The sequence below is a fragment of the Carcharhinus amblyrhynchos genome, chromosome 16 (assembly GCF_965287045.1).
Source record: "Carcharhinus amblyrhynchos chromosome 16, sCarAmb.v2.hapA, whole genome shotgun sequence".
Classification (NCBI taxonomy): domain Eukaryota; kingdom Metazoa; phylum Chordata; class Chondrichthyes; order Carcharhiniformes; family Carcharhinidae; genus Carcharhinus; species Carcharhinus amblyrhynchos.
The window spans coordinates 4,660,658-4,671,499 of NC_137339.1; positions in this window are offsets into that span (position 1 = coordinate 4,660,658).

Consider the following 10,842-nt stretch of genomic DNA (forward strand, 5'->3'; position numbering starts at 1 on the left):
CATTCTCGTTGAATAGTTCCAAAGCACCCCTTGTCCCAACATTGCTCTTACTAGTTCTTTAACTTCTCCTCCCCTCTAAATTATTTTATTTTCCAATTTGGTTTGTATTATTTATTTTGTTGTTTTTTAAATTTTCTTTTGGTTGGACTATAGCTTTAAGAATTTTTTCTTTTCTTTGCAAACACCAATCTGTTTTAAAAACAGAAACTTTCAGCTTTAATTCTGCTTAATCTTGGTTAGTATTGCATTTTTTTTCAGTTACTTCTCCAAAAGCAGGTTTTCCTCCGCCTCTGTGTCTAACTGGGTTTGAGGACCTGACGCTGCAGCCTGCCACATGTGATGCCACACAGCTAGAATAGACTCCCTAGCTTTAGAAATTAAATGTACTTTTACACAGCCTGCTCCCTTGTTTTGCTACCCTGCTGTTTTTCTCAGAGACTTTGAGCCCAGCAATTGTGTTAATTGACTTGTATTACTGTTGATGTGCTGGCTAAAAGACTTTTTTCTTTTATTGCCTCCGACTCTTCAAGGGCTGTAGAGGTTGCGGTCAAATAAAAAAGATTAAGTACCTGTCTGGATGTACACTCTTGGCAAAGACTAAAATCCATTTCCAACAATTCAGATTTACAACACTTCAATCGGTGTTGGAGAATGGACTCCTAAAAATCGGTCCTTGATTTGAGGTCCAGGTCTGAATTCTTTCTTCCAATTGTTTCTACAGGAAAACCACCTTTGTCAGCAGTTTTGTTTTTTACTGGTGTGGTCTAAAGTGGTTGGCTCACTTTAACAGCAAAGAGAAAAGAATGAAAACATAAGAACATCAGAAATAAGAACATAAGAAATAGGAGCAGGAGTAGGCCATCTAGCCTCTCGAGCCTGCCCCGCCATTCAATAAGATCATGGCTGATCTGTCGTGGCTCAGTTCCACATTCCCGCCCTCTCCCCATAACCCTTAATCCCCTTGCCTATCAAAAACCTATCAACCCGCATCTTAAATATATTTAGCGAGGCAGCCTCCACCACGTCAACGGGCAGAGAATTCCAGAGATTCACCACCCTTTGAGTGAAGAAGTTCCTCCTCAACTCCATCCTAAACCACCCCCCCTTTATCTTGAGGCTGTGCCCTCTAGTCCTGCTGTCCTTTCTGAGCGGGAAGAGCCTCTCCACCTCTATCCTATCCATCCCATTCATCATCTTATATGTCTCAATGAGATCTCCCCTCAGTCTTCTAAACTCTAACGAGTACAAGCCTAGTTTATTCAGCCTCTCCTCATAGTTCAACCCCCTCAACTCCGGTATCAGCCTAGCAAACCTCCTCTGCACTCCCTCCAAGGCCAAAATATCCTTGTGTAAGTGCGGCGACCAAAACTGCACACAGTACTCCAGCTGCAGCCTCACCAGTGCCCTATACAGCTGCAGCAAGACCTCCCTACTTTTATATTCAATCCCCCTCGCTATGAAGGCCAGCATCCCATTAGCCTTCCTGACCACCTGCTGCACCTGCAGGCTGGGTTTTTGCGACTCATGCACAAGGACCCCGAGGTCCCTCTGCACCGTCGCATGCTGCAGTTTTTCGCCACGTAAGTAATAGTCCTTTGATACCTTTGGTTACCTTTGATGCATCCCACCCAGCCCTGGTGCCTTATTGTAATCACAGTTTGTTTTATGCCTGAACCAGTCATTAAACAGCAATCTACAACCCATCTGTGCCTTTACAGTTTTATAGTCAGTGTTGTAATAGTAATTGACTACATAAGTTTAGTTAGCACTTTGCTAAAATACGTTGAACCAAAATATTAGAATTAGCATGACAGAAACATGATAAATTAAAGAATAAAGCCAACAGAGGTTGTAAAATTGTCAAAAAAACTATAAGACTAACTCAATTTGAGGCCTAAATTACACAGGGAGATTTCAGTGATTAAGAAAATAAATTGACCATTGCGAGAATTGGCTCACTGCACTCCCAGTTAAATTTCCACCTAGACATGTTGGATTCAACTTCTCCGAGATCTGAAAGTCTACCCTATTACTGACCCGATCTGGCTTCCAGGCCTGTGGGCTATAGCTCCGAAAAACAACTGAAACTTGAAGTTCATGGTTGCAATTTGTTATGGAAATCCCTGGATTACACAATAGAATTACAGATATAATCTCAAATGCTTGAACCCAGTCATTTCGTGCTAGCTGCATTTTTCAGTTTAATATGGCAAGGGATAAAGCTTTCCTTAATTGTTTTCTTCAAATGCAATGGAAAAAAATTACTTCTAAAAGTTTCTAAATAAACAGAATGAGGGATTCAGTGATGGTAACACTATTGAATGGCAAGGGGCAGTGGTTAGAATGTCTCTTATTGGTAATGGTCATTGCCTGGCATTTGTGTGCGCAAATATCTGCAGACCATGAACTTGGAGTTGAGGTTTCAGTTTTCAATCACTGTTCCTCAGACATCCAAAGGTTGCACTGGCACATTGGAGTCGATGCTGGATTTCATCGTCAATGTCTGCTTGTGCCGAAAGGAGGCTCCCAAGGTATGGGAAATGATCCACATTGTACAGGGGCTCTTTATGATCGGAAGGCAATTTTGTGTGGCAGGAGCAGCTGGTAGAGGACCTTTGTTTACTGGATGTTTAGTCTGAGATCCATTTTCTAAAATGCCTCAATGAATACATCAATGATGGTTTGTGGTTGAGTACAATACTGCTGCTGCTGATGGCCCACAGCAGCTCATTGATGCCCAGTCTTGAGTTGCTAGATCTGTTCAAAACCTATCCCACTTAGCATGGTGGTCGTCCTGCATAACATGATGGAGGGTATCTTCAATATGAAGAAAGGAACTTGTTCTTGTCTACACAAGGACTGTGTAATGGTTACTCCTAGAAATGCATCTGGGGGAGGCAAGTTGATGAGGATGACATCAAATGTATTTTTCCCTCATCACCTGTTGCAGTCCCAGTCTAGCCAGTAGGTACTTTAGGACCCAGCCAGCTCCGGTTGTGGTCGTACTATCAAGCCACCATTGATGTCCCTCACCCAGAGTACATTCTGCACCCTTGCCATCCACAAGTTGTATTCAACATGGAGGAGTACAGATTCATTGGGGTGGGGGTTTTTCAGAGAACATCAAGGCAAGATCCTAAGAAGGAAAAAAATTGTGGGTCTTCATAGTTAGGACATTACAGATAGGATGTGACCAGCATTGTCCAGTAAGGATCAGGGCTAGGGTCTCAACCTTTTACCACACTCATTAACAACTTAGATGATAGGTTAGAAAACTTGATATTCAGGTTTGCTGATGACACATAGATAGGTGGCATTGTATCAAATCTAAATGGAAACATTACATTACAAAATTATATTAATAGATTAAATGACTTGACAAAGCTATCACAAATGGGCAGCATGATGGCACAGTGGTTAGCACTGCTGCCTCATAGCGCCAGGGACTCGGGTTCAATTCCTGGCTTGGGTCACTGTGTGGAGTTTGCACGTTCTCCCCAAGCCTGTGTCGGTTTCCTCCCACAGTCCAAAAGATGTGCTGCTTAGGTGCATTGGCCATGCTAAATTCTCCCTCAGTGTACCCAAACAGGTGCTGGAATGGGGCAACCGTAATTAAGGAAAAAATAGCGAGGCATCTTGAGGAGAATTGTTTGATAGAACAGACGCAGCACGGTTTCGTTAAGGGGAAGTCGTGTCTGACAAATTTGTTGGAATTCTACGAGGATGTGTCTAGTGCGGTAGATAGAGGGGAACCGGTGGATGTGGTGTTTCTTGATTTTCAGAAGGCATTTGATAAGGTGCCACACAAGAGGTTGTTACAGAAGGTTAGGGGGCATGGAGTTGGGGGTAGGGCGTTAGCGTGGATAGGGGATTGGCTGTCAAATAGGAGGCAGAGAGTGGGTGTCAATGGGTGCTATTCGGATTGGCGGTCGGTGACTAGTGGAGTGCCCCAGGGATCGGTGCTGGGGACTCAGCTATTTACCATTTACATAGATGATCTAGAGGATGGAACCGAGTGTAAGGTGTCGAAATTTGCTGATGACACAAAGATTGGTGGAACAGCAAATTGTGCGGAGGGTGTGGAGAGTCTGCAGAAGGATCTAGATAGGCTGGGCGAATGGGCGAGGAACTGGCAAATGAAATTTAGTGTTGGCAAGTGTGAGGTTGTTCAATTTGGTAGGAATAATGGTAGGAAGGACTACTACTTACATGGCGAAAAGCTGCAGCATGCTACGGTGCAGAGGGATCTCGGGGTCCTTGTGCATGAGTCGCAAAAACCCGGCCTGCAGACGCAGCAGGTGGTCAGGAAGGCGAATGGGATGCTGGCCTTCATAGCGAGGGGGATTGAATATAAAATAGGGAGGTCTTGCTGCAACTGTACAGGGCACTGGTGAGGCCGCAGCTGGAGTACTGTGTGCAGTTTTGGTCGCCGCACTTACGCAAGGATATTTTGGCCTTGGAGGGAGTGCAGAGGAGGTTCACTAGGCTGATACCGAAGTTGAGGGGGTTGAGCTATGAGGAGAGGCTGAATAAACTAGGCTTGTACTCATTAGAGTTTAGAAGGATGAGGGGAGATCTCATTGAGACGTATAAGATGATGAATAGGTTGGATAGGATAGAGGTGGAGAGGCTCTTCCCGCTCAGAAAGGACAGTAGGACTAGAGGGCACAGCCTCAACTTAAGGGGGGTGCAGTTTAGAACAGAGTTGAGGAGGAACTTCTTCACTCAAAGGGTGGTGAATCTCTGGAATTCTCTGCCCGTTGAAGTGGTGGAGGCTGCCTCGCTAAATATATTTAAGACGCGGGTAGATAGGTTTTTGATAGGCAAGGGGATTAAGGGTTATGGGGAGAGGGCGGGAATGTGGAACTGAGCCACTTCAGATCAGCCATGATCTTATTGAATGGCGGGGCAGGCTCGAAGGCTAGATGGCCTATTCCTGCTCCTATTTCTTATGTTCTTATGTTTAACTACAGATTTTCACAGTAACTTTGTGTGGTGTTAATGTAAGCCTACTTATGACACTGACAAATAAACATTAAAACAAATTAATTTTTGCGCGAGCAAATGTGAGGTTATCAACTTCAACTAAGGATGGAGCTCCACTTCCTGTGGCAGACAGAATGGTAAGATTGGCCCCGTAGAATTAAAATATCATGAACAAGTAAAGAAAATTAGTAAAAAGACAAATGGAACATTGGCTTTTATATCCAGAGGAGTAGAATAAAGGAGGTAGAAGTTATGCTCCAATAGTACAAAGCCCTGGTCAGATTACATCTGCAGTACTGTGAGCACTTCTGGGCAATTCACCTTAGGAATAATGTATCGGATGTGGATGGAGTGCAGCATAGATTTACTAGAATGATGCCAGGATTCCGGGGATTGAATTGCAAAGCAATACATAAGCTAACTATTCCATGGAATTTAGAAGGTTAAGGCGTTAATGGACTGAAGCTTTCAAATGAGGGCAGATGTAGAGACCTATTTCCATTGGTTGTTGAAACTAAGATTAGAGAACATTGTCTAAAAATTAGAGCCAGGCTTTCAGAAAATCTCTCTTCTACGCACAAAATATGGTAGAAGTTTGTGACTCCTTTCTGCTTCAGCAGTTGATGCTAGATCAATTATTAATTTTAAATATTGAAAGACGTGCAACCCCCATCCGCACATCCCCCTATCCTTTCATTGTTTACCTTTCTCCAGGGATCCAATAATTAGTCCTGATGAAGGCCCAAGTGTATTACCGCAGCAGCCACTACGCTCGGTAATAGAGAGCTTACAACCTCACATTGGCCGGCAGTTCTAGGAGGTGAGATATCCACCCTAATGAGCAGGTGTTGGAGTTAGATTTCCACCGTAAAGCCTCCATGAAGCCAGGAGCCCCAGAGTAGGGTTCCCACTGAAAATTATCGAGATTTAATTCCCTTGCTTCCAAAGATTGGATTGGTGTAGGTGTCATAGGTGGAAGATATAGCAATCCCCCTTCCCCCGACCCATGGAGCTAGGCCATGATCTTAACCATGATCTCATGGTGGAACAGGCTTGAGGGGCTGAATGGCCTACTCCTGTTCCTTTGACTTCCTGAGAAGAAGTCTCATCACCAGGTTATGAGCACCAACAGGATCACCTGATAATTGCCGACTTTGGCAGTTATACTCACAGTCCAAGCATGAATAAACAAAGAGAAAAACCAGAGGTTTAATGAGTGGTCACAGGCAGTATGGCCTCGAGCCACAGCTTAAATCAAATGCAAAAAAGAAAATTACTCCGAATTAGGAAACTGCAGATGTGAAATTAAGCCATTTTCTGTCATCTAGAAATATATCAATAACAATTACAGTGCAGCTGCCTTTTCAAAGGGCCCTATCTTCATAGAAACTGCTCGCAATAACTGTTCGTGGTGGGAATATGGGGAAAATAAGAGGCTATATATAGAGTTCAACACTTCTTCTATCATGGTGAATAAGTAGCAGGGTGACATATTGTAATGTGAGTTAAATCATTTCTGTTGTTTCACTAAATGAAGAAACAAAAAGGAAAGTACAAATAGATTAGGTGCAGATCGAGGAGCTACAGGTCAGTCAGCATTTATGAAAAAGAATAATTGAAAGGCTAACAATCTAATGGATCCATTCCTCTGATGAATTAAACTTTAATCTGTTGTACCCCGCATTGTTGCTGATATCTAGCAATTGGCTTTTTCCTTTCAGCTCAAAATAAAATAAAAGTGGCCCATCTGACTTCTTCTTGAGACTTTAAGTAACAAACCTGTCTTTCCTTTCTCCCCCCACCCCACAGGTTCAAGCTGACGAATAATGATTTAATGCCTTTGGCTTTTCCCTTAATAACCCAGCCTGTGGTGATTTTCTAATGGAGGCATCACAGGGTGCATGAAAGAAAACAGACACCATACACACATCCTCCCAAGGGACAGAATTAGGCACAAGTCAACCAACAATTTTCACTGCATGAGGCCCACTTTAGGACTGGCATTTCAATGTTAATTAGACCCACCTGTTTCAGCCAGGTCAGACAATGATGCTGCATATAAGGAGGCGATTTGGTCCATCATGAATGTGATGGCTCTTTGAAAGGACTATGTATTCATTTGCACTTTCACTTCTCTTTCACTATCGCATTTATTTACTTTTCAGATATTTATTCAGTTCCCTCTAATAACCTTTTAGAAAGCATACTTCAGATTGTAACAACAAGCTGGGTGAAAAGTATAGCCTATTGCCCATAGTTCAGCATTGCCACACACTTGTTTGAGAAAGTGACTATTAAAGAATTGGATTTCATGCCATAGCATTCCTGTTCCACCAGAGGGCTGCCAATCAGGACAGCACGGTGGCCCAGTGGTTAACACTGCTGCCTCACAGCACCAGGAACCCAGGTTCGATTCCCGGCTTGCCTCACTGTCTGTGTGGAGTTTACACATTCTCCCCATGTCTGTGTGGATTTTTCTCTGGGCGCTCTGGTTTCGTCCGAAAGTGTTGGTTAGGTGCATTATCCGTGCTAAGTTCTCCCTCAGTGTACCCGAACAGAGTGTGACAATGAGGGGTTTTTCACAGTAACTTCATTGTGGTGTTAATGTATGCCTACTTGTGATACTAATAAATAAACTTTAAACAAACCCCATCAAGTTTTCTTGTGGCCTTCCTGGAGAGGGAGCCTTTTTGAAGTAGTTGGCCCCTTTAAGGGGCCATTGGTACAATCTTGTGACCTGAGCACCCATTGGGGAACGAGTACAGGGCTTTTTCAGCCAGAGTGGATCCTAGCGCTGGAAATGAGAACATTGTGAAAGTACTCTGTGTACGTATGTGTTTGTAAATAAACCGTTATAGTTCGTTATACTAACTGGTGGTCAACAATGATTACAGTTACTATATTGGTGATGAGGATAAGCAAAGCAATTCTGTTTGCAGTGAGGAATTTGAAGAGAACATTGTTACAAAAGTGCAGAGTGAGTCAGATTGATCCAAATCTGAAAAAGAGGGAAAGCTTGCCTCTTTTTGGGAAGTTAGAAGTCCTTGGTATGAGCTTATAATTTCCCTTGTCGTCCATGGTTCTTGAATGCTGCCATTTCTATCCTTCATGTTTGTCCTGCACTTCAATTAACTGCCTTTAAAAGCCTCCTGCATGCCAGATGTGGATTTGCCCTCAAATAGCCACATTCTGCTGGAAAGACTGTTTATTATTGCAGACATCCCATTCCGGGCTCCACTAACAGTTACAAGCACCAGGTCTGGTAGACGTTGCCCCAACCAAGGGAGGTTGGTAGTAATAATACGGCTCTTTATGCTGCATGAACTCTGCAGTGCTCCCTACAATGGGAACCCATCTCATGAAAGCCAGGAGGATGCTTTCCTATCATCTGTCTGAACTGTAAATCATTTCTGGAAGCTAGTTTGCATCATACGTCCAGGTGAGTGCACACAGGTTTCTGCTTCATGGTTTCTTCAATGCGGACCTTCTCACAGCCACTCACAGCTCCAGGTGAACACTGAGCTCAGTCTGCCTCAAGCTGCTGCTAATGCTTGTGATATCAGATATCTGTATGTGGGGGAGGGCACCATCCGAAGGGCCAGCTTTGTGCATCCCACCAACAACCATGCAACTACACTGGGGGTGCTGAAGGCATTGTGCCACACCACGTGAAGGGAGGGAACAGCCATGTACAACACCATTGGAGACCATGAGGGGGCATGGACAGTGCCCGTGGCCACTAAAGCGATGATATGGCAATGGTTGGCAGCATATGTGGCGCATCACACCGGGGATGGTGTTGGGTTGTCAACATTTGGTCCCGTGCGGACATGGGGTGTTAGGAAGGATTGAGGGCCCTGGAGGAACTGTGACTGTTGGGATTGAGCCAGCAGATCTGGCAGAAGTTGCCTTTGTTACTGTGGCAACTCACAAATATCATATCACCGCCTGCAGCAAGGCTAACTCAGGCTGGTGTGCTGCACCAGAACAACAGGGCCTGCTGGTCAGAGTCAGGACCCGGCCACTCATCGGCCCAAGGAGGGAGACAGAAGATGGTGGAGATGGAGACCTTGACTGTACAGGACTCATATGTCCTATAATGAACAGCTGGACACCATGTAGGACTAGGGGGCACAGCCTCAAGATAAAGGGGGGGCGGTTTAGAACAGAGTTGAGGAGGAACTTCTTCACTCCAAGGGTGGTGAATCTCTGGAATTCTCTGCCCGTTGAAGTGGTGGAGGCTGCCTCGCTAAATATTTTTAAGACGCAGGTTGATGGGTTTTTGATAAGAGAGGGGATTAAGGGTTATGGGGAGAGGGCGGGAAGGTGGAACTGAGCCACGACAGATCAGCCATGATCTTATTGAATGGCGGGGCAGGCTCGAAGGGCTAGATGGCCTACTCCTGCTCCTATTTCTTATGTTCTTATGTTCTTATGTGCTGCTGAAGACTCCGCCTGAGCAACAAGAAGGTGCAACACTTGTGCTATGTCCTTGTGGACCTGGAATTTCATGAGGAAGGTGGATACCCACTCCAGCTGGAAGTGCCCAACATTCCGGGCCAGGCCCAACAAGATGCTTGGGCTGCAGACTTTGCCATCATCGCCAGTATGCCTCAGGTGCAGGGAATTATAATGGCATACATGTCACTCTACGGACCACATAGAATCAGGGAGTGCCCTTCAGTAACTGCAAAAGGTTCCACTCCCTAAATATTCAAATTGTATACAACCAGCTGCTCAACATGACCAGTGAGCTTGCACAAGCCAATGGCAGAAAGACTGTAGCCAGAGTGAGGGTATTGTTATGGTTCAGGTCAGAAACTCCAAAGTGTTTTCTGAAGTCTGCCTGAATCATAAGTTTTGCATCTTGAATTTGACTAGGATAAGCATGAGATGTTTCACCACAGGTATGATTCAAGTGACCCACTAGGGAGCTTCTATCAAACAAAATTTATTTAAGAATATAGCTAACATGTATGATAATAAAATTAACAAGAACTTTTATCAATTACAAACAAGAAACCAAACAACTACAATAATGTATAACCCTTAATGAATATCTCTGATGTGTTCCAATTAAAATCAAAACCCATAGACAATAAAAAAAAACATTTTCACAGTTTTAACACAGCACAGCCCAATGCTCACATGATACAGGAATCCAGTTCCCTGGGTTGAATGCTGATTTCAAATTATCTTGAAAACTCAGAGCAGCCTGCAGTTGTATCAGCTCTTAAAAGACCCATCGAGTCTGCAAGACCACACTGCCACCCACCCCTATCCCCATAACCCTATGTATTTACCCTAGCTAATCCCCCTGACACTAAGGGGCAATTTAGCATGGCCAATCCACCTCACCCATACATCTTTGGATTTATCTACTGTGTATCACAATATCTAATAATATGCTGGCTGCTATTGATGTGTACTCATGACATTTTTACCAAGTTACAAAATGCCTTAACCCTTTATAATGATTGTATTGCAATTGACAATCATTTATTGTGCCTAGCCAACAAAATATATCATTTTTATATTGCATCTTTATTGACTTCAGGATGTTCCAAAGTGCTTTACAGCCAAAAAGTACTTTTGAAGTGTAGTCACTATTGTAATGTAGAAAACCCAGGAACCAAATTATACACAGCAAGCTCCGAAACCAACAGCAATGGGATAACAACTATATAGCCCATTTTAATAATATTAATTGAGGGATAAACATTGGCCAATGCAGGGTTTTCCTCTATTTTGTACAGGTTAATTAATACCACACTTGATCAAATGCTACCTTGATATCAAGTCACTCTCACTTTACTAGATACTTTCACTTAACTCTCACTTCATTTCTGAAGTTCA